The sequence below is a fragment of the Dendropsophus ebraccatus genome, chromosome 5 (assembly GCF_027789765.1).
Source record: "Dendropsophus ebraccatus isolate aDenEbr1 chromosome 5, aDenEbr1.pat, whole genome shotgun sequence".
In the NCBI taxonomy this organism is placed as follows: Eukaryota; Metazoa; Chordata; class Amphibia; order Anura; family Hylidae; genus Dendropsophus; species Dendropsophus ebraccatus.
The window spans coordinates 70381282-70406896 of NC_091458.1; the positions used below are offsets into that span (position 1 = coordinate 70381282).

Sequence of the window (25615 nt, forward strand, 5' to 3'; positions counted from 1 at the left end):
TACATCTGTCAAATAATCTTTATGTGTAAATGGACCCTTAGAGTACTATTACACGGAATGATAATCGGCCAATTATCGCTCCTTGTAATAAATACAACGATCAGTTGATGACAACGATCATCGGCTGATCGTTGATATAGGTTGCAACCTATAATTGTCGGGCACCGACCATGCACCGATACGCGTAATAGCGGTGCACGGCCGGCGACTGACGATATACATTACCTATCCACGCTCCAGGGCTGCTCCTGCGGTCTGCTTCTCCCCGGATCCCGCATGCTCTAGCTTTAGAGTGGCCTGTCAGCTGAGGCTGCTCTGAAGCTAGAGCGCGCGGGACCCGGTAGGAAGCGGACCGCAGGAGCAGCCCTGGAGCGTAGATAGGTAAAGTATAAAGTTTAAGCAAGAGCTGCAAGGACATCGGCAACAATGTTCTTGCAGCCCTTAATAAACGATTATCGGGCCGTGTAATAAGCCCTGTAAACAGTATTATGGGCCCCCATCGGCCCGTGTAATTCCACCCTTAGATATAGCAATGGATGAGGTGGAGGGTAGAATGGTAAAAATTACTAAAACACATAAATGCTCCTGCAGAACAATGCAGCCAACTGGCTCATGGGTTTGCCAGCAAACCCGTGCAGTGAATGGTTGCCGCATTTCTGCCGCATGTGGTTGAGAGTTTGTATGTATTGGCCCTAAGTAAATTGCTTTATGTTAAAGGTTGGGTAATAATAATTGTATAGTGCCAATAAATTCCGCAGCATTGTGCATAGATTTAGAAACAACCTATGGGTGTGGGGAGAGCCAGTCACCCACCGATCTCTGAGCACAGGTAAAATGTAAAAAGTGCCTGAAACCATTGGAGATATACAGTAGAAGGTGAGGAGACAGCAGATTAAGGGAATTAAGAAAATTAAGGGAATGTTAGAAGTGTGGCTGAATAGATGAGTCTTTAGGGCACGCTTGAATCTGAGGTCTTTGGGTAAAACATTAAAAAAAAGTTGTTCTTATTTTTTTATTTATAGTCTTTTGGAACAATAGCCATTACTGATTTCAACCCAAATGGCGGTAAAAATGATGATGATAATTCGGATTATCCAACAATTAATATACTGAAAAACTAAAGAGGGACAATAAAGTTTTTAACAATAGTGACCTGTGCAGTGCATGCGTCAAAAGGGGAATCTCAGAAAGAAGCATTGTTTCTGGTTTATTATCACTGAGGAACACTGACAGACCCGTCATCCTCCCCCCATCTAGCTTATACAGTTTAACTGTAAATGTAAGCTAATTTTTACAGAGTTTGTTACAGGATTTTACTGCAATGAATTTCAGATATTGAAATTTCCAGTATATAAGTTGCTGATCTTACAAGAATGTGCTCTGACTATAGAGGCACCAGGGGAAATTTCTTATCTTTATAGTAAGCTTTTCTTTGTTGCCTATAGCAACCAAGCAGAACTCTGTTTTCATTTCTCATATTGTTCTGGTAAAATGAATGCTGAGCTGTGATTGGTTGTTATGGGCAACAAAAAGTGTCATTTAAATTTTGCAGAGATTAATAGTACAAGTGAATTATGTTGTGAAATGTCTTATCATATATGTTTGTAATATATCTTATCAGACAAAAATGCTTCCTTCTCCTCCATGGAGCCATTCACTCTGAAAAATTAGCTCATTACCATTCTGTAGCAGCTCAGTGATCAGTTTAAAAGCAAGGCAAGTCTATAGAGGAGGAAGAGGGAACTAAAAATAAGCTTGTTACTTTCATACTGTTTAAGGCCTCATTCACTCGCCCATAGTGTGGCCCACAATTGTGCATCCGTAGTGGTCCTCAGTTCACAGACTCTGCATAGACTGATAGTGATCCGTGCTGTAATTACAGCTCCATTCTAGAACCTGTGCTTTTTTTTCCTTTTCTTGCAGCATAGATCACAGCCTTGTACACACGCACAAATGTGCGAACAGAGCCGTTGAAATGTATTGGTCCTAAGTGCTGTCTGCAATTGCCCTGCTTGCTGCAGGCATAATAGTTAATATTATTTTCTAAATGCAGCGTTCTCTAAGTATGGCATTTTTCTCGGGTTTTTCATTAAGATTCTCTTCAAGATTTAATGTTTATGATGCATGTTCAAAATAAAAAAAGCATAAAATTTGTGACATATATTACAAATGTTTTAAAACATTGAGAAGATGCGTTAAGAAAGCCTTAGAACCCTGCTTGCCACTGAAAAAGAAAGGGATTGCTAAGGTCCCCTTTCTTTGGTGTCATGCTTGCAACATCACTTTACTTTTGTAATAAAAATAGTGACCACGTCCTGTTACATGCATGAGACTCCTTGTAGAATTATGCAATAATGGATAGCGATCGGCCTGACATTTACAGACATCTGAGAGCTGTAACCATGTAGCCTTTTCCCTTCATACCTTTTCTATACATCGGATAATATTTGATGGATTACCTTTGAATCCAGTTGAATATAACATACTATTGTGAAGAGTTCTACTTGCTGAAAGCACCATTTAAAATTGTCTGGTGGCCAGGGCTTTTACACAGGGCAGTTATTAGGCCAATAGTCACCCTATGTGAAAGGGTCTTTAGGATACATCATTTGTATAGTGTATTCAGCAACAGCACAATGGCTTGTTCTTGTGGACAACTGTGGTGCATTTAACTGAGTGGGCCCAAGCTGGAGTACCAGGCACAGCCACAGTGGCATTTTTGGCGCTATATTTGTGTAAACATTATGTCATAGGGCCACATTTATCATCCGGCGGACGGATGATTTTTGGCGGAAAGTGCCGATTTGCGTATTATTTTATACGCAAATGGCCGATTTGCGAATAAAATAATCGCAAATCGGCACTTTCCGCCGAGTACGCCAGGGGGCGGAAAGGGGGCGGAAAGTAGGCGGGAAGTGGGCGGAACGGAGGGCGCGGACTCAGAGTCCGCGCGATTTATCATCCGTTCCGCCCAAATGTACGCCGAAAACCTACTCCAGTCCTCAGCTGGCGTAGGTTTTCGGCGGTGCGCACCGGCGCGCACAGGATTTATGTACAGGCAGTCCGCCTCTACATAAATCCCCGTACCGCCGGAGCTGCGGGGGCATTTTTAAGTCCGGCGTAAAAAACGCCGGACTTAATAAATGCCTCCCATTGTGTTGATCAGCCCCAGCCAAACAAACATGGATATCCTTTGTTAAGGACAGGCCATCAAAGCATACCATGACATTTAGATATGCAGTATCTATTTTTTAAATTCTTTTTACGGTCAGGTCTTCATGCCTTTCCTGGCCCAAAATATGCCCTGCTGTGTTGTAACAACACATACATGTGTATGCAGGGAATGTGACCTTTGGTTTAAACAACTGGTGACCTAACTGGCTTGTTTTACAGACAAAGGACTTCATTCTGTCATTTTTTCCATGACAAATAGTTTTAATGATATAAAATCTATTTATAGCCCACTTAGGAGTAATGATTTATCACGTATCTTTCATTATAAAGCAATAAAACCCTTAAAAAGTACTGTTGGTTTTTTGGTTTGATAAATAGTCAGAAGATTGTAGATTGTTCACCAAGAATCACTATTTAGTAATGCTGCTTTATAGAAAATATATGTACATGCATATAGTTGGCATAAGTAGTGTGAAAAAAACAACAACTGTGATGTAAAGGTTACTGTGAAAGTATAGCAATTTATACGGTGTGCTTGGTGTAGCCGCACTGTGGCAGTGGACTATACTGTGTGCTTGGTGTAGCAGCACTGTGGCAGTGGACTATACTGTGTGCTTGGTGTAGCAGCACTATGGCAGTGGACTATACTGTGTGCTTGGTGTAGCAGCACTGTGGCAGTGGACTATACTGTGTGCTTGGTGTAGCAGCACTGTGGCAGTGGACTACACTGTGTGCTTGGTGTAGCAGCACTGTGGCAGAGGACTATACTGTGTGCTTGGTGTAGCAGTACTGTGGCAGAGGACTATACTGTGTGCTTGGTGTAGCAGTACTGTGGCAGAGGACTATACTGTGTGCTTGGTGTAGCAGCACTGTGGCAGAGGACTATACTGTGTGCTTGGTGTAGCCGCACTGTGGCAGTGGACTATACTGTGTGCTTGGTGTAGCAGCACTGTGGCAGTGGACTATACTGTGTGCTTGGTGTAGCAGCACTGTGGCAGTGGACTATACTGTGTGCTTGGTGTAGCAGCACTGTGGCAGTGGACTATACTGTGTGCTTGGTGTAGCAGCACTGTGGCAGTGGACTATACTGTGTGCTTGGTATAGCAGCACAGTCAGTGTGTGTGCTTGGTGTAGCAGCACTCTGGCAGTGGACTATACTGTGTGCTTGGTGTAGCAGCACTGTGGCAGTGGACTATACTGTGTGCTTGGTGTAGCCGCACTGTGGCAGTGGACTATACTGTGTGCTTGGTGTAGCAGCACTGTGGCAGTGGACTATACTGTGTGCTTGGTGTAGCAGCACTGTGGCAGTGGACTATACTGTGTGTTTGGTGTAGTAGCACTGTGGCAGTGGACTATACTGTGTGCTTGGTGTAGTAGCACTGTGGCAGTGGACTATACTGTGTGCTTGGTGTAGCAGCACTGTGGCAGAAGACTATACTGTGTGCTTGGTGTAGCAGCACTGTGGCAGAAGACTATACTGTGTGCTTGGTGTAGCAGCACTGTGGCAGTGGACTATACTGTGTGCTTAGTATAGCAGCACAGTCAGTGTGTGTGCTTGGTGTAGCAGCACTGTGGCAGTGGACTATACTGTGTGCTTGGTGTAGCAGCACTGTGGCAGTGGACTATACTGTGTGCTTGGTGTAGTAGCACTGAGGCAGTGGACTATACTGTGTGCTTGGTGTAGTAGCACTGTGGCAGTGGACTATACTGTGTGCTTGGTGTAGTAGCACTGTGGCAGTGGAATATACTGTGTGCTTGGTGTAGCAGTACTGTGGCAGAGGACTATACTGTGTGCTTGGTGTAGCAGCACTGTGGCAGAGGACTATACTGTGTGCTTGGTGTAGCAGTACTGTGGCAGAGGACTATACTGTGTGCTTGGTGTAGCAGCACTGTGGCAGTGGACTATACTGTGTGCTTGGTGTAGCAGTACTGTGGCAGTGGACTATACTGTGTGCTTGGTGTAGTAGCACTATGGCAGTGGACTATACTGTGTGCTTGGTGTAGCAGCACTGTGGCAAAGGACTATACTGTGTGTTTGGTGTAGTAGCACTGTGGCAGTGGACTATACTGTGTGCTTGGTGTAGCAGCACTGTGGCAGTGGACTATACTGTGTGCTTGGTGTAGTAGCACTGTGGCAGTGGACTATACTGTGTGCTTGGTGTAGTAGCACTGTGGCAGTGGGCTATACTGTGTGCTTGGTGTAGCAGCACTGTGGCAGTGGACTATACTGTGTGCTTGGTGTAGCAGTACTGCGGCAGAGGACTATACTGTGTGCTTGGTGTAGCAGTACTGCGGCAGTGGACTATACTGTGTGCTTGGTGTAGTAGCACTGTGGCAGTGGGCTATACTGTGTGCTTGGTGTAGCAGCACTGTGGCAGTGGACTATACTGTGTGCTTGGTGTAGCAGTACTGCGGCAGAGGACTATACTGTGTGCTTGGTGTAGCAGTACTGCGGCAGTGGACTATACTGTGTGCTTGGTATAGCAGCACAGTCAGTGTGTGTGCTTGGTGTAGCAGTACTGTGGCAGTGGACTATACTGTGTGCTTGGTGTAGTAGCACTGTGGCAGTGGACTATACTGTGTGCTTGGTGTAGCAGCACTGTGGCAGTGGACTATACTGTGTGCTTGGTGTAGTAGCACTGTGGCAGTGGGCTATACTGTGTGCTTGGTATAGCAGCACAGTCAGTGTGTGTGCTTGGTGTAGCAGCACTCTGGCAGTGGACTATACGGTGTGCTTGGTGTAGTAGCACTGTGGCAGTGGACTATACTGTGTGCTTGGTGTAGCAGCACTGTGGCAGTGGACTATACTGTGTGCTTGGTGTAGCAGTACTGCGGCAAAGGACTATACTGTGTGCTTGGTGTAGCAGTACTGTGGCAGTGGACTATACTGTGTGCTTGGTGTAGCAGCACTCTGGCAGTGGACTATACTGTGTGCTTGGTGTAGCAGCACTGTGGCAGTGGACTATACTGTGTGCTTGGTGTAGCAGTACTGCGGCAGAGGACTATACTGTGTGCTTGGTGTAGCAGTACTGTGGCAGTGGACTGGTTTGGTTATCTGATTATCTTTAAACTGTGTCATGGAAATCTTCTTTCGTGCTTTGGTTTCAGGTCACATGGCAAGGCTTCCTGTGTACTATAACAGACGAGGGATGTCCAGAATGGCTGTCCTTACTGTCACATAGAACTTTAGGGCCTTTCTAAATATCTGAATTATACTGTTAATGTTTTGGCTGCATGTACATGTTCATATCCTCTAGCTTTATGCCCTCCTAGATTCTGCCAATAGATTGATATTTGGTGTACAGAAAAGCTGCACTGCTTCTGTTTTCAGTGTGTATCCTTCTATAATGTAAAGAATCACGCCTCCTCTGTCTTTCATGTTGTTGTGTAATCATCCGAGTCTTCAGGAGATGGTGTCAAAGTACATTGTAAGTCATTGATTTGTGGCATACGTCAGATCACATTACCTGAAAGCCTTAAGCTATTACTAACCTTTAAATTTACCGGGTTCCTTCTCTTCTCCCCCCTTAAAATCATCTTTCACACTAAAGGCACAAGGCAGTACACACCACATTCTCCCTAAATGTCCCAATGAATGACACAGTGATGTAGGTTGGATGGGCTGGCCAGAGATGGTGACATCACGTGTGTGTGTGGTGGTGGGGGGTCTGCTAGAGCTCACAGACGAGATGCAGCCAAGCATCCTGTGACATCATAGGATGATGCGTGGTCTCAGGGCAGAGGGGTGTAGCCAAGAAAGTGTAGACAATACTCCGTAGATGTTTTATTTTCTATTACCTGTCAGGTGAAGCATGCAAAATTACCCTGAAGTGAGTACTTTAGTTACATACATTTTGGTAGTTTTCTTTAAATACTATTTAAAGCGACTCTGTACCCACAATCTGCCCCCCCCCCCCCAAACCAAGATCTGTCCTGGAGTCCGTTCAGCAGGTGATGCAGTTATTGTCCTAAAAAACAACTTTTAAACTTGCAGCCCTGTGTCAAACTGGTGTGGCCTAGAGTATCTGTGCCCTAACCTTGCGCCACCCCTCTGTCCCTCCTCCCCACCCTTTTTTATCATTAGGAATGCCACTGGCAGGATTTTTTTCTGTGAACATTGCACAGGTGCCTTAATGATCCAGCCCATGTGCCGTACTCTCAAAGCTGATGAATAGGAGACAATCTGCCTGGAGCATTCCTAATGATGAAGAGGGTGGGGAGGAGGAACAGAGAGGGTGTGCCAGCCTAATGCACAGACACTCTAGGCCACGCCAGTTTGACACAGGGCTGCAAGTTTAAGGGTGCCTTCACACGTACCGAATCTGCAGGAGATTTCACGCTGCAATTTGCAGTGAAATCCGCTGCGGATCCTGATATAGTGAAGTTCTATGGGGGGGTCACATAGCCGCAGCTGAATTTTCATTCCGCTGCAGATATTTGACCTTTAACACCCGGCCGCCCGCAGCCACAGCCCAAAGTATACATTACCTGCTTGGCGCCGCTGCTGTTTGAAGCTCCCGACTCCACTTGCTCCTCATCAGCCAATCAGTGCACAGCAGCAGCGGAGGTTAAAGAGACCGGGTCACATATCTGCAGCGGAAAGAAAATTCCGCTGTGGGTATATGACCCTATAGAACTTCACTATGTCAGTATCCGCAGAGGATTTCGCTGCAAATTGCAACGTGAAATCCGCTGAGGATCCGGTACATGTGAAGGCAGCCTAAAGGCACCACAATCTGCCCACCCCAGGACAAATCTTGGATTAAACACAGCTATCTGAAGGTACAAGTGGTTTGGGGTGGGCAGATTGTGAGTACAGAGTCACTTTAAGCTATTGTCTGTAAGCTATTTGTGGCATTTCAGCTTTTCCCTATTCAATTCAGTTAGGCCAAACTGCATTGACAGCCTATGGACAGACTTGCTGCTGTTGCTTGGTAAAGTAGAGGTTGTTGTTGTTGTTGTAATAATAATATTATTAATTATTATTATTATTAATATTTTAGCAAGAGTATAGCACCAGGGCCTAATAAAGGCTGGGGGGGGGGGGCTATCCTATGACTGAATCATCTTGAATCATCTATGAATCATCTTGGAATACTTTGTGGGGAATTTTAAATGTGAAGCTTTTTTGCTCCACATCTGTAGTGCCTGATGTATGTGTTAAAATCTCCAGACACATACAGCAAACATACCTACAGACCCCAATCGCCCAACGGAGGCCAGAAAAGTGTCACTTAGGTCTCCATTCCGTTGATTTCCAGCTGAGATTGCATTTTTTACCTGGATGAAGTAGCACAAACCTCTGCTCTATTCCATAGTACAAGATGCTGACTGATGCTATATTGGCATATAGTGGTAATAGGAGCATTGCACTGAACTTTATTTCTGTTTTGTTAGCTTGTTTGCATAAATACATAAGTGTTCTCAAACTTTTTTTTATTGCTGAAAAACATTTTGCAGATGAGTATTTTCTTACGGGAATGTATTAGATCTCTTGAGAAATAGGAATGGCACAGAGCAAGGGATTCTCTGAAAGAGGTCTTAGGATATTCCTGGTAGTAGACACTTTTGGATTGTTTTAGGCCATTGAATTGATCACTTGGTAACAGTGTATGGAATTATGATGATCTGGATAACACAATTTGTATGTGAAAAGTCCATTCAACATATGCTCTGAATTTGGAGGAGATGTAAAGTCATCCTTAGTAATAGTCACCCCACCGTACTGTGTGCGGTTCCCTGCACCATTCAGAAGCTTAGATGCTGCTCATGCGATATATACCTGAACAAAACTTGTCTGTGTCTTTTTTCAGCTCTAAAATTGCCACCTAGACAGGGCTTCAGGTGACACTGTCCACCGCACATAGAGGAAGGGGGGGGGGACACTTTAAAGGCCATGTTAGATGTAGCAATTATAGTTTCAAGATTCGATATAACGATTGATCACTAGTTAAAACTAGCGATTTTGTGGTGAATGATTCTGAGGTTATTACAATCAATTTTATGTCATAATATGGTCAATAATCGTTCCTCAGAACGACCCACACAATATGTTTTATCGACAAATGACTTTTTACACGAACAGATATGTGAACAATCAGTGAACCACCAATGATAAATTTTCAACTTGTTGAAAGACAAAAATAAACTTTTTTGGGTGTTGGGTGTTATTACATGGACTGATAGTCATTCATTTTCGATCGTTAGTGAATTTTTAAACGATAATCTCTTCGTGTAATAGGGGCTTGACTAGTTACTGGCACATAATTAAAGTTCCGTCTTACCCATGGCCTATGTCATGGTTTTATTCAGTAGTCGGGCATTATGTATTATGGCATTTGGCAAATAGACTGAATTGGTACTTTGGCTAACTCTTAGACATTTGTATTCCATGCAGTGCCCTAATATAGTATCATTACCTGTCATGTTCTATCTGTAAGTAGGGTGTATGAAAAATAAATAAAATTTTGTGTAAGCAGCATTTACAGGCCATCTGCAGATTATAGGCTGTATACATGATAGAGACCACAAGTCATCTGCAGATTATGGGCTGTATACAGTATAGAGACCACAGGTTATATGCAGATTATAGGCTGTATACAGGATAGAGACTACAGGTCATCTGCAGATTATGGGCTGTATACAGTATAGAGACCACAGGTCATATGCAGATCATAGGCTGGATACAGGATAGAGACTACAGGTCATCTGCTGATTATGGGCTGTATACAGTATAGAGACCACAGGTCATATGCAGATTATAGGCTGGATACAGGATAGAGACTACAGGTCATCTGCTGATTATGGGCTGTATACAGGATAGAGACTACAGGTCATCTGCAGATTATAGGCTGTATACAGGATAGAGAATACAGGTCATCTGCAGGTTATGGGCTGTATACAGTATAGAGACCACAGGTCATATGCAGATTATAGGCTGGATACAGGATAGAGACTACAGGTCATCTGCTGAATATGGGCTGTATACAGTATAGAGACCACAGGTCATATGCAGATTATAGGCTGGATACAGGATAGAGACTACAGGTCATCTGCTGATTATGGGCTGTATACAGGATAGAGACTACAGGTCATCTGCTGATTATGGGCTGTATACAGGATAGAGACTACAGGTCATCTGCTGATTATGGGCTGTATACAGGATAGAGACTACAGGTCATCTGCAGATTATAGGCTGTATACAGGATAGAGACTACAGGTCTGCAGATTATAGGCTGTATACAGGATAGAGACTACAGGTCATCTGCAGGTTATGGGCTGTATACAGGATAGAGACTACAGGTCTGCTGATTATGGGCTGTATACAGGATAGAGACTACAGGTCTTCTGCAGATTATAGGCTGTATACAGTATAGAGACTACAGGCCGACAGCAGATTATTGGCTGGTTACAGGTCTCTGTAGACTGGGATACAGAATACAGACCATCATCCAACAAGTGTAACCTGCTGACAGGCAATGTAGACTATGCCTCTTTACTGTATTTATAATGGAGTTCTAATACTTTGGGCAAAGTGTCTCCAAACTAGAGGGGTATTTTTACCATCACTTCCTCCATTGTCCTTTCATGTATTACAAAATCCTCTTGTTTCTCTTCCCTGTATACAGACCTTCTACAAGCAGACTATGGTGTTTGCTGAAGTGGCTCTTTTGTAATGGCTGGGAGGCAGTCCAGTGTGGTGGGAGGGATACACGTATCATTATATGCTGATGGCGGAATAAACATGTGACACTGGTGAGATCACTGAATGACAATGCTGCTTTCCTTACAATGCTCTCATCCTTCATAAATCACTGCCTGGTCTCATAGATAAATACCCTCTCTGTAAAATCAGTTTTATTACATAATACAGAAATGTTCCCAAACCTTAAAGGGGTTTTGCAGCCATATAAAACGGATGGCCCATCCTAGATGGTGGCCATCCAACATAGATCACCAGGGGTGCTGATAGTCGGCAAGCTAATATTGATGGCGTAGACTGCGGTGCTTGTGGGAGCTCTGCCGCCTCTGAAAACTCCTTACCCTTAGTGGCACAAGGTTGTGCCCCTTCAAACAGCTACTCAGAAGTCGGACCCCTGCCAATCTAATTTTGACCCATATATAGCCTATCCATTACTAAAGCTTGGAGAATGGGGGAGATGCTCCTATAGATTGTGCAGCAGGTGTGTAATTGCATTAAGGCAGGTGCAGTGAATGGTAGGTATTTGTCACATATGTGTCAATGCACTTAATACAGTTTCCAATAAAAGGTGAAGTCTATCCACTCCCCTACACACCTGAGAGTGCCAGGGAAGCTGCATACAGAGCCACATATGAGTATATAGCACTGCTATCCTGATTTTTATGCTGGCCATTAGGTGGAAGTTCTTGGTAGGATTGTCAGCTAATATGGGTCAGGGTTTCTCAGCAATGTAGCCTCATTCAGTAGATTTCAGTAAGTGCCTAGGCTGGCATAACAAACCCAAACCAACAAAAAACCTCATACCTGCCCTGTTCATGTCCATCCTGACTGTGCCTGGGCTCTGCGTAGCAGTGCTTCCTACTTTTGTCTTGGCATACAGAAAATTCCTGCTCAGCCAGTTGTTGGCTATACTGGTGACCACCTTGGCCAGTGATTATGTGGGCATGTCCTGCATGTCTTGCTGTGAGGTCAGCTTAGCGGGGAGCTGCATAACCCCTAGTAGAAAATGTTAATGAGGTTTGTACATGTCAGAAGGCAGCAAAATGTAAACCTGGCCTAATAGACACACATCATATTAGTAGATGTGTTGAAAATGGTGCCCTAATGTTATATCTTATACACTGTAGGCATTATAGTATACAGTATATAGCCAGATTGGCATATAGCCCTATAATGTGTAAATGAGGATTCCCAAAGTGATAGTCTGTAGTAAACCTATTTGCAGACATCATTAGAAGAAAGGACAAACATGGATTATTTTTAACTAATGAAGAAACAAAACTGATGCCGGAAAGGCAGGAAATATTTGTCACTAGTATTGCATATCTGCTTGTGAGCTTCCTGTCAGTTGAACCACTAGCAACGTAACAGATGTGCAAAGACTGTAGTGTTAATAAGCTTCATTTCCAGAGACCACCCCCTAATATACACTTATTAAGACAATGGGGCACACTAATTAATATAACCATAGGTGAGTGTGAGACTGTCTACAGGCCGACTTTAACTTGAGCAATGTCTTTTTTTTGTTGTCTTGGGTAATAGTGCATGACTTGTAATCAGGGGCGTACCACATAGAACATAGAGGAAGCTAGGGCGCTGTGTTTGTTTTCTAATTGGACATCCATCTATTCTTCTGTCTCTTTATCTCATATTTATCTGTCTACTATCTGGGCCTGTAGATCCTGCACACTACTGGGTTGTTGAAGCTGGTATCCCAGCTGGTCCCATACGTGCTATATTTGCAATAAATTTTGCAAATGTGCTTGCCAAGGAGGTGTAGCAATCTAGCAGAGACCTTCCGGGGAAACAACTGATGTGTGTGGAGGCGAACATTTTCTTGCTAAAGGCCCTTTTACATGCAACAATTATCGGCCGCTACAGACGATAATCGTCCTATGTAATAGAAGGCAATAATCAGATGCTTTGGTATTATAGGTTATGCAGGTATTTACAGACAGGCTTCATTTGTATGCACTTTATATGTTTAAGGGTAGCTTCACACACAGTATTGCATCAAATCTTCTGCAGATCTGCTGCATATCTGCTGTGGATCCGGTACATGTGAATGAACCCTAGGCGTAGCTTCACACATACTGTATTGCAGCGTTTTTTTTTGCTGCGGATCCGCATCAGAAAATCCACTGCGATAAGTTACGTGTGAAGCTACCCTTAGGGTTCATTCACACGTACAGGATACGCAGCAGTTTTGGCTAAATGAATGAACACAGTATTAAATCCGGATCCGCAGCAGATTTGATGTTGTGTTCATTCATTTAGTCAAGTCTGTAGCGGATCTGCTGCGGATCCGCAGCAGAAAATCCGCTGCGATACAGTACCTGTGAAGCTACCCTTATTATGGATTTTCAGTGTGGAATGTGCACGTAATCCAGATATAATCGCCTAGATATATGGGCAATCCTATACAAACTAACCTAAGCTGTGCCCTCACATCCAGTGATTCATGTTTTATGGCGCCTTCCTGATGCAGAGATATTTACTTTCCATAAAAGAGCTGTGACAGACCTGCCGGTATTAGTAAATACTTGTATACCCCCAATATGACATTCCTGGATAATTCTTTCCTAGATCTCTGGGTTATGCTATTTGGGTATGTTCACACTGAGTAAAATAGGCGTAATTCCGCAGAACTCTCTGCCGCAGAATTACGCCTGCCTCAGTGTGTCTTATCTCAATGGGAGAGCGTGCGCTCCTCCGCTGTCGCCGCTCTCAGTTCAAAGAAGTTACATGTCACTTCTTTGAGCGGAGGAGCACGTACCCTCTCATTCACTCACAGCAGGACACTGAGCACGGCGGGATTTCGGGGTGGAGTTCTCTGTTGCAAAATTCCGCCCTATTTGCTCAGTGTGAACAATACTCTTCCGGTGTTGTTCACAATTTTATAGTAGCAATAAATGGATCACTCTGTGTTATCAGTTGGGGATCTGTCCTTGCACTTGTCTAATCTGTGCCTGCACCCATTTCAGAGGGGAAATAGTCACAGCCAATTGACATTGAATTCATTTCTAGGAGTAGCAGCAGCAGCAGCAGCAGAGAAATGGTATAATGGAGAGTTCCATAATACCATAATTCTTACTTTACGGGGAATACAAGAATGTACTACAACAGATATATCCGGAGAACTAATGGGTCCTTTTTAATTCATGTAAAATTAAAGGGGTATTCCCCTCAAAATTATTTTTGCATTAATATGCTGCCCACCCGTAGCTTTCCATCTTTCCAATATAAAGTTATTATGGATTCTGCACAGTTTTGCTGTTATCCAGCTGCATTCACCTCCATGGATTGCATAGAATCATCAGACCTCAATCCACACCGACACGCTCCCTGCTCCTGGCCCCCACCCTCCGTGTCGGCATCACGTGTCCTCAGTCCCAGCACAGTGAAGTGACTGAGAACACTGATGGGGTGGCTGCTGTTACAGAGGGAGACAGTGATCAGCGCAGCTGTGACTGCATCCCTCTCTAACAGCAGCCACCTGCTCACCCCAGCCCAGAGCTCACCCCCTGTGTCCAGAGCCTCCCTGCAGCACTCACCCGCAGCACACAGCCCCCTGGCCCACAACCAACTGCCCCCCCATCACCTGTGGCATCCCTCACTCACCCGCAGCATGGCCTACGCACTCACCCGCGCCCCCCCCCTACGGCAAGCTCCGCCCCCCCATCACCCGTGGCATCCCGCAGCTCAGCACCACCGCCCGCCCCCCCCCCCCCCCCCGCGGCAATCTCCGCCCCCCCCATCCCCCGGCGATCACCCGCGGCTAGCTCCGCCCCCCGGCTATTGCCCGCGGCTGGCTCCGCCCCCGTTGGGAGCATTTCATTTTTTTAGCTCTTGGGGGGAATACCCCTTTAATAGTTGAATGATCAAGAAGTACTTTCAAAGGAAAGAAACATTCTGTTGGTCTTCGTCAAGGACAGAACATTATTCTGGATAATCTAAATTTGATTTGCAGTTACAAATTTAAGAGGATGACACAAACAATGTTACCCTGTGTGGAAGTTGTCTGGGAAACGCTTTGCCTGCTTGTTGTATCAGGATGGCGGATCATTTCTTTACAGAATTAAACCGGCAGCATTTGTCATAGTCAAGACACCCAGCCCCTATGCCCTGGGAGCTGATCCTGATGTCGCTTTTATTAACCAAGCACTTTGAAATCAATTGGAAGCATTTTAGAAGCTGAGTAAAAGCTCACCTATATCCTGATGAACGCATTGCCGACTATTAAATCGCTGGATCATTACAGGGCGTCCGCATAAGGATAGGTTCTATTAGCTCAGTATTTCACTAAGATTTTTTTAAAGGATTTCAAGGCTAAAGTTTTGTCAAATCCTCTGACATTACATGTAAAATACAATTGAATTGTGTATTTTATGCCCAAAATTGTATTATCTGTCCATAATTTATCCCATTCTGCAGAGAACATTTATCCATAGAGAATGAGCATGTCCATACTTCGTTCATTCTGCATGGAAAAGCTGTGGGTTAGCCTTATTATGGTCATGCAGATCCATCAGCACAGCATAGTATATATACCCTTACACGTACCGTATCGCTGCGTATTTAACGCTGCGTTTTTGGTGCGATCTTTACATGTGAGTTTTGATTTTCACATGAAAATCATGTGAAAATCAAAACTCACATGTAAAAATCACACCAAAAACGCAGCGATACGGTATGTGTGAAGGCACCCTTAAAGCGAATCTGTACCAACCAACACCCTCAGCAAAGCACTGGTATCAGTGGATAGCTGCCATAATTCCATGTCCTGGAGTCCGTTCTGCTGCTGCTGTATAAAACCATCTTTTAATCTGACAGCATGGTGTCATACCTCCCTCCTCTCCTGCGATGCCCCGTTTGCAGATTAACAAAATTTATCATCAGTGCCATCCTAAATCAGCGTATTCCGCCTATTCTAGATGGGCAGCATGGGGGGGGGGGGGGGCCGGTGCACAGGTGCAGCTGCGGGTCGTTAAGTGTGGCGAGTTTGGCTGTGTGTCCCTTGTATCAATGGGGTGTGAGGCAGGGGCACATTTTACCACTCTCATCACTATGAGCTGAAGCAGTGTGCAATTACATGAGCTGGCTCTTTGCTCTAAGCTTACTTGTCATTGTACCTGCACCACCTAGGGGTATTGCCAGAGGGGAGGGAGGCGTGAAGGGAGACTGGAGAGGTGGTGAGGACCTAGGGCACGGACCCTCTAGCCCCCCCCCCCCCCTTTGATATTGTGCTGTCAGATTAAAATATGTTTTTAAAGAAAATAGCAGCAGCAGCAGCTAATGGACCATAGGATAGAACATGGAATTATGGCAGCTATTCACTGGTACCAGCGATTTATGGAGGCTGGCGGGTGGCTACAGATTTGGTTTAAACGTGCCCTTACTCCTCATACTAATGTTGTCCGAACCTGACACTGTCAGCCTGTTTGGCTGACTCTTTTAGATGTGTGGCAACCTCCCAGTTCTCCATTGACAGATAATGTCAGTGAAGAGAAGGGTTGGCCATGCAGTCTGACTATGGCTTCCCTATAGAGAACACATGAATGTTATTTTGACTTAATTTGGCTGCAAAATGATGGCTGTCTAAGAAAAAAGTCCATCAGACAGCCAAAAAAACGTTGTGTGGTTGTGGCCATACTCTGCAATCCTTTATTTGTTTTAAATAATGTAAGTCAATTGAAAATGGATTGTTCTGTATGGCATACAGCAGCATCTGTGTTTACCATGTGTTAACATATGTTTTCTCCTTTTCAAATATATAATGGAAACAAAAATGTAGTATAAGCCTTATCTAGCAGTCTTCTGCACATGTGATTGGTCAGCAGTGGTGTCTCCCAACCCCATATATTTTACTCTCAAAAGAACATCATGTGTCAGGAGAGAGTTGGGAAGCCCCCCCCCCCCCCATACCTATTAGATGGTTTGGTTGACCATAATATTTTTGCTTTTAATTAAGTGCTGGATTAATGTTTCTTCTATTGTTATTTTCACCCTGCAAGTCAATCAGGACTGCAAACATCCACTGTATTTAGGACTCTTGTAGGACTGTTGTAGGTGGATTTACTAAATTGGCTTTAGTGAACTTCTGGTTTTGCAACCCACAGGGGATATGGTAGGTGTGAATGTATCCCAAACATGTAAATACTGTATGTGGACTATTTGTCCCAAGAGAAATAATTTACAGCAAAATGTTAAGACCTACAGATATACCCATAAATGTAGCCCAGTAACCCTGCATAGGCGTTGGTCTCTGGGGCTGTTTTAGACATTATTAGAGATAGTGTGTGCAATAGAGAATAAAGGCTGATTGCAGTGGGCCACACGCAGGGGTAAGGCTGGGCTCCTTTCTGAGCCTTCGTGGAAGAGTCCGTTCAGCACCACAAAACTGAGCTGGACAGTCCATGTATGTACAGACCTTGACTGATTTGTAAATGGATACCCGAGAGATCCCACTGACTTCAGTGGGGTCCATTGGGTTTCCATCTGGTGACTATTTATTTTACAGGATTTAAGCAAACAAAAAAAGTACAGCTTGCAACATTTTTTCATCTTTTCGCATCCTTCAGAATAAATGAAACTTGCTGTGTAGCTCCCTGAACTAAGCCCCAGTGGAAGTGTAACCCCAAGCTAAACATACTAATGCAGTGCAGCCATCTACTGTATGTCATAAGGCTAGGGCTAGACATGAACTTGTGCCATACAACTATTTAAAAATTCTTCTATTTTTCACTTTTCCACCAAAACAAACCCATTAATACAAAAGTACATTACAATAATACCCATGCATTAATAGCATCAATCCCTAAAATGTAATCAATATTAGCTAATTAGCCAATATTTAACACATTAATTCATAGGTATAAACATCATATAATACTATCAAAACCTCCTCCCTTCCATCCCCTCCCTATCCTCCCTCCAGTCTTCCCACCCCCCATGAACACTGGGGAAAAAATATATAAAACTTTTAATGTTTTATGTTACGCTCCTGACATATTTTTTTCTTCGTAAGCCAGAAATATTCATAATGCTTAAAGCAATTGTACCATTAGGTACATCACTTTATTTATTTTTTTCACCTGGTAGCTTTTATTTTAACTGCCGCACAGTGCCAGTCTATTGCTGAGCACCGGACCGGCATGAAGCACTGGGGGCCCTCAGTAAACCAAACCCCTTCCCCTCTGTGATGTGGCTCCATTGAAAGAGTACACGCCCCGCAGAATTGCCTATCATATTTTCTAACTCCTGCCATATCCCACTCCAAAACAGGCCCAAAATATATGTAGAAACTCAGTCTTTTATTGTCTACATCGAGGGCAACATGATAACTCTTGTATACCCATCTTTTCCAACTGAGCTGGAGAGTAGTAAGTTCTTTGAATTATTATGTATTGTGTAAGTTTATGAGCTTGACTGAGCGATACATTATTTATATTACTTTTGATATCTTGCCAACTTTCCTGGGTGATATCCTCAGTTTCTTTCCCCCATATCTTTCTTCTTCTCTCCCCAACCATCCTGTTTGGATATAAGTAATTCAAGTTTTATGTGCCATGCAACTAATTATACCCAACTTTTTTTTATTTTCTTGTAATATATTTGATACAATAGTGACTATGAATTTCCATTGACCTGTGTTATGACAGTGACTGGTCACACAGAAGGATATGCATTGAATCGCACATATTGTGCAGTGTATTGCATTTATAAAGAGTAAACTATTACAGGCTGATCTTTTAGGCCAAATAGCATTATGAAATGTTATACTCTTGTGTATTTCATTTTGATATTGTTTTAATTATTTCCTATGTGTGCCATTACTTTACATAAAGCCGACAAGTTCTTGGATCACATTACAAATCAGCAAAGAAAACAATATTTCTTTTGCACTTTTTATACTAGAAAATATACTATGAAATAAAGTTATGAAATGTATAAATGCACTTTAACTGATCCTTTAATTTAAATTGCGGCTTGGTTTATACTTCTGTATAGCTATTTAGACACTGAAGGGAAAAGAATATACTCAAAAAGAAATGGTAGCACATGGTTACGCAGTGTGTAAAGTGAATATTTTGTGACTTTGTACTTTTTGGTGATCATAGTGTTGGCTGCTGATTTCTTGACCTTTTGACTGCCAGATATTTAGCTTAAATGCTACCTAATCATCCATGTCCTTTTAGATGTCCTTTCTATTTGGGGTGTACAGTTAATAGGAGTAGGACTACTTTGATCTGTTTTATAATTAAGAAGTCGTCGTCTTTCTTGGACTTGTCTTTTGTATAATGCATTGTCTGTCTATAAACTAAAGACCTCTTTGTGTGTGTGTGTATATATATATATATATATATATATATATATATATATATATATATTTATTTTTTTTAAGTTTCTATTCTGTGTTCTCATGTTGTTCTCTATTATACAGAACATTTTCATAGCATATGTCAGATTTGTTTTCCCTTATACTAAAGACTGGTGTGATCATTTTAGAGGGAATTTATTGTTGTTATTAAAGGAGAAGTCCATCAAAGATTTTTATTAAGGTATTGTATTGTCCCCCTAAAAGTTATACTAATCCCCAATATACACCTATTACGGTAAATGCACATAAAGTGCTTTTTTTCCCTGCACTTACTACTGCATCAAGGCTTCACTTCCTGGATAAAATGGTGACGTCACAACCCGACTCCCAGAGCTGTGCGGGCTGTGGCTGCTAGAGAGGATGATGGCAAGGGGGACACTGAGGGACACAGGGCATTGGAGGGACACTGAGCATCCCTCTGCCATCATCCTCTCCAGCAACCACAGCCCGCACAGCTCTGGGAGTCGGGTCGTGACATCACCATTTTATCCAGAAAGAGAAGCCTTCAAGCAGTAGTAAGTGCAGGGAAAAAAGCACTTTATAAGCATTTCCTGTAATAAGTGTAGGGAAATTTACCTTAATGAGAAAAGGGAAAGTGGGGGTAAAGCATGACCTGCCAGCTCAAGCGACATCAACGAGAAAGTGATCGTTCCAAGGAGACCATATGAGATCAAAGGCATCCAGTTTATTATTCAGAGAAGACTGTAATTGTTCATGGGACCGCAATCCTTGATTGTACTAATCACACAATTTAGGGAAGGGGGAGCAGTGTGTTTCCAGGATCTGGCAATTAATGATTTGCAGCGGTTAGCATAACCAGAAGCAACTTCGAAGCCCTTTTTCCTAGTCTGGTTAAGAAGGCAGAGCACTGGGTCTAAAGGAATGTTCTTTTGAAGAATCCTGGCCGCTAACCAAGCTACTAACAAGCTAGATGATGATCCTGCCATATTCCAAATATTGCTCCAACACTCAGGGAAAAGCAGTCTACCCAACACCGCTTCCCACTTATCCATGTACTTGTGCCTAATTGGGATATCACCCACTGGGGAATTAGGAATACTATATATGGCCAAAATCAGCCCTTTAGTGGAAGTACCCATGCGCACCAATTGCGCAAATGTTGTTGGCCTAGAGACAGTAAGCGAACCTAAGCAAGTCATCATAAGATGCTGCACTTTCATATAGGAAAAGCGTTCAGTGGTAATAAGGTAATTTCCCTCCACCCGTCTCTCAAAGGGGGAACAAAGTGCAGGACAAGGGGTCCACAATATCAGCAAACAAACCATTTCTTAGTGGACCACTCCCATACAGTAAACAAATCCAACCCCAGAGAGAACTCCAGAAAGAGCAGGAAGGAGTTAAGAGAAGAAGCAGGAGAAAATAACTCCTATCTAAAAGCAGTCATGTTTTCCTAATTCTTGACAGCTGCTTTTAATGGTGCTACGAATCATTGTGAAAAACCCGATAAGAAGTGTAAGTTTATTATTTGCTTTAGTAGCTGCGTTAGCATGTCGAGAGCTTGCACTGACCCTCTGAAGTCTGCTGTGGTGCACTTCTCCTGCGCTATTACGTTGGCCTGAGGGGAAGATCTGCTTCCTCACTGAGGTTACATCTTCCCATTTTTCTGCACAAACCGCTTGTTTGTGTTTCTGCTGTAAATAAGAAGCCTTTAGAGAAGTATATGGAAAGCAGCCATGCTCTCTCATGTTTACAGAACTTATTGATTAACCCATGACATTTTGCAACTGGAAAGACGGTGCTTACCACCCAAATGCTGCTTGCATAGCGGAAATAGTACGCCAGGCATACTCTGTAATGGAGACAACTGCATGCATGCATTTATGGCTTCACCTATTGATACCTTTAGTTCACTTAAAGAACTTACCTCGTAAAACATCAAGGAGGACTGTCCTTATTATACAATGAGTCATATCTGGTCTAATTTATGCATACTATGACTATCTGCTTCTGTAACCTAAACTAACAACGCAGGTACTACCAGCAACAATGGCTGTAAAAGCTAATAAGGAGAAGATGGGGACCAAGAAACCGTTCAGGATGATGGTTTGCCTGGTTGGCAGTTTGTTCCTTTGAAATTTTCTGTAGGAGCTTTTTGCCTGGACTGAAGTCACTATGAGTAACATTGGTATCTATTGGCCAACCATAGACCTGAGGAGTAGGAATAAGGTGTTGCCAGACACCCTTATTTACCATTAGCACAAAGGATCAACATCCAACTTACCCCTTGCTGATTTTCTCCCTGCCATTGTTGACCATAGAGTCAAGAGACTACCATATACTTTAAACTGTAGACCAGTCCCTCAGTCTACGGGCAGCATTAGGCGTAAGCTGACGTAAAAGGGATATCCAGGCTTAAAAAAACATGGCTGCTTTCGTCCAGTAACAGCACCTCACTCGTCTTCCAGATTTTACAGGTCTGTTCCATTGAAGTAAATGGAGCTAAATTGTGTAATACCATACACAACCTGGGGACAGGTGTGCTGTTTTTGCAAAAATCTCTCCCAGCATGATATGTATATATTATGCCGAGCAGCGAAACCCTCCACTACAGGGCTTTCCCGTCCATAGCATCCATAGAATACGGGATGTGGGAATAAGTCCTTAGATGTGTGCATCCTATGATAAATCTCTCACACTGTGTACACACCCTATCTATATACCAGCGCTTAGTGATTGTGCATGAGCAACACGTGACCCCTAATTGCAGGCATAGCTGACTTTATTTTACCTTAAAACATCTGGGAGTCACTTATCCTATTGAGTGCTCTTACTACAGTAACACTCCTTCAGTATTAGATGTGTACCCCCTTTACATCTTTTATTTTAGAGAAAGATGAGCTTCCTTCCTTTGGTAAATTGATCCTGAATGTATAGCTACCATTGTTTTTAATAGTTGGTAAATCCAACCTGGTAAGATCTGTAAATGCCCCAGGCTATTGGTGGCTAAAGAGAAACTAGACTGAAGGAGGGGCAGCTGTCTCTAGTGTAGTACCATGTTACGTTGTTACATGATTAAAGATGTGTATGGATATTAAAGGCTTTGTCTCCCTTTACAACAAAATGTTTTTTCATTGTTCATATGCATCTACAATTAAGTAAGTTTGCTGTAGATCTTTCAACCCATACTGTGCAGACTGTGCTGTAGTCTTCTACTTTTCTTCTTTTATCCCCTACTCTATTCTAAAGTTCATTCGAAGGGAAAGCAAGTGTATTTCCCTCACAGAGACAAAATAGTAGTCCTGCAGATATGATACCTTTAAAAGGTATAAACACACTTTGTACCCTAAAGTAGCCATAAACCTTCAGTAAATGAGAGCTGAACGATTATCCGTCTGTCAGTTATTTCTCCGTTGGGGCCCCCATCGTAACCATACACAGGAACGTACAGCACGGTGCAACAATCCTGTATTCTCTATGGGGAGGGGGGTAAGACGTCGTTAGAGAGCTGTGGCTGCAGCTTATCTCTCCTGGAACAAAGGGGTTGGGCATTGGTTTGACCATCATGCATGACCCCTATCTCCACCAACATCATCTGTTGGTGGTCCGTTGGGAGACTCCCATACACCTGCGTTCACACTACGTATATTTCAGTCAGTATATGTATATTTCAGTCAGTATTGCAACCAAAACCAGGAGTGGATTAAAAACACAGAAAGGATCTGTTCACACAATGTTGAAATTGAGTGGATGGCCGCCATTTAATGGCAAATATTTGCTGTTATTTTAGAACAACGGCTGTTATATTGAAATAATGGCTGTTATTTACTGTTATATGGCGGCCATCCACTCAATTTCACCATTGTGTGAACAGATCCTTTCTGTGTTTTTAATCCACTCTTGGTTTTGGTTGCAATACTGACTGAAATATACTGACTGAAATATACATAGTGTGAACCCAGCCTAATACTAATGTACAAACCCACTGCAAGCGGTGGTTCGTTACAGCCAGCAAAAATCTAACATGTATGGAGATCTTTTAATGACTAATGTAATTTTAACAAAACAAGTGATGTTGCTACTTAGGCTATGTTCACACATTGGGGGACATTTATTAAGTCCGGCGTTTTCTGCGCCGGACTTAAAAATGCCCCCGCATCTCCGGCGCTACGGAGATTTATGTAGAGACGGACTGCCTCTACATAAATCCCGTGCGAGCCGGTGCGCATGGCTGAAAACCTACGCCAGCTGAGGACTGGAGTAGGTTTTCGGCGTGTCTTTTGGCGGAACGAATGGTGAATCGCACGGACTCTGAGTCCGCGCACTCCGTTCTGCCCCCTCCACACCCCCTTCCCGCCCCCCAGCGTACCCAGCGGAAAGTGCCGAGTTGCAAATATTTTATTTGCAAATGGCCTTTTTGCAAATAAAATATTCGCAAATCGGCACTTTCCGCCAAAAAAACACATTTTTTTCTTGATACATGTCCCCCATAGTGTTTTTGCTCACTAGTTTGGTCAGTATTTGGCAACCAAAACCAGGAGTGGATTGAAAACACAGAAAGGCTATAGGCCCTATTCCACGGAACGTTAATCGTCCCGTGAAATAGGAGGCAACGATCAGCCGACATCGTTTATGTCGGCTGATCGTTGAAGTTGTTTGTCCTTCAACATGTTGAAAGACAAACGACTTATATAGCAGCGATCTGCTGCTGCCGCTCCGTGGAGCAGGAGCGGCGGCAGCAGACTGCTGCTATATGCTATGGGCTGCCGGTACGATCCCCCCGCAGCACCCCCGGCCCTCCCCGGACTCACCCGCTCGCTGCAGCCGCGTGGAATAGCGGCAGCAGCGAGCGGGGAACGAGGAGCAAGCAAGCGCTGACAGCATTTGTTTGCTCCTCAGTCGGGCCATGTATTTCGGCCTTATGTTTACACAATGTTGAAATTATTGGATGGTTGTTATTCGATGGCAAATATTTATCTGTATTTTAAAACAATGGCTATTGTTTTTAAATAACGTCTGTTATTTGCAATCAAATGACGCCCATCCACTAAATTTCAGCCGTGTGTGAACATTTTTAATCCACTCCTGGTTTTGGTTGCAAAATACTGAGCAAAAATACTGTGTGGGAACATAGCCTTAGGGTAGCCTCACACATACAGGATCGCAGCAGATTTCACACTGAGGATTCTGCTACAAAATCCACTGTGATCCTGTCATTTTCTATGGGTTTACACACTCACAGTGGATTTTTCATATTGTTGCGAGTATGTAAAGCCGCGTCTTACTTAACCCACTGCTGTCCATTTAATACTTAACCCAGAGGTAGTTATACATTTGGTCAGAGATCGTCCCGTGTAAGGATGGTGCAAATGTAAGGACCATGCTCCAGGTGCACAATTTAGTGACTTATTGTGTCTGCAACTATTTCCTTCTAGTCTTTAAATAATCAAAGGCAACTGTGTTTACTTGTGGCAAATCATAGATGCTGCAAAGAAATAGTAATTGTAGTCATATGGTATAGAGATGGAGTACCAGTGTCTAGATAAGTGGATCAATAGCCAGACCCCAGAGCTGTAGCATTTACTTTATAGTCATAATAATTAGCATATGTAAATGGCTGTGATTGTGAATGACCTGTGTAATATATATAGTATTTACACGTTGTAAGTATTTACACATTGAGTCATTTGTAAGTGATGATCAGTTATCAGAGTATATAGGGGCTCCTTCCATAGTTCAGCTCTAGTTAAACTGTGTGTGACATCACTCTTACAGAAAAAGGCTCCCGATGCCAGCTTGAGGGTACAAACACACACACCGTATATGCAGCAGATATGCAGCAGATCTGCAGCAGATTTGATGGTGCAGATTTGATGCTGTGTTCAGTTATTTAGATCTAATCTGCTGCGTATTTGCTGCGTATCGCAGCAGTAAATACGCTGCGTATACGGTGTGTGTGTTTGTACCCTTAAACAGAAAATGAAAACAACAAACTTTTAATAGTTAAACTGGTATCCTAGTCAGAAACACAAGTGGTGACAGGGGCATAATAACACTAAAACATCCAGTTGTCAAATAGAAAACAGATGAATTATCCATGCCAATGATTGGGGGGGGGGGGGCATGATGCAGGAGGCTCACATCTGTTTTAATTTTGTGCATCTTTAAAGTGTCACTGTCGTGAATTTTTTTTTTGCAGAAATCAATAGTCCAGGCGATTTTAATAAACTTTGTAATTGGGTTTATTATCCGAAAAATGCATTTTTATAATGAAAAAGCAGTTTGAAGCTCTCCCCCCTGTCTTCATTGTTCTCCTATGGAGAGAGCTAAAGAAAAGACCAAAACAGGACAACAAAGAGTTAATCTACAAATATCTCACCCGTTATCTCTTCTGACCATCA

At 43.2% G+C, this 25615-nt stretch overlaps 1 protein-coding gene across 4 annotated transcripts in view; it reads left to right on the top strand.

Moving 5' to 3' along the window:
* ELF1 (E74 like ETS transcription factor 1) overlaps positions 1-25615 on the top strand; it is a 93536-nt gene that overhangs the window by 32453 nt on the left and 35468 nt on the right. Inside the window, exon 3 of one of the 4 annotated variants that reach the window (XM_069970573.1) lies at positions 10803-10929. The exons of the other annotated variants lie outside the window; for them this stretch is intronic. The gene's annotated coding sequence lies outside the window, so the exon portion shown is untranslated. The remainder of the gene's footprint in view (positions 1-10802; positions 10930-25615) is intronic. 4 annotated transcript variants of the gene reach the window in all.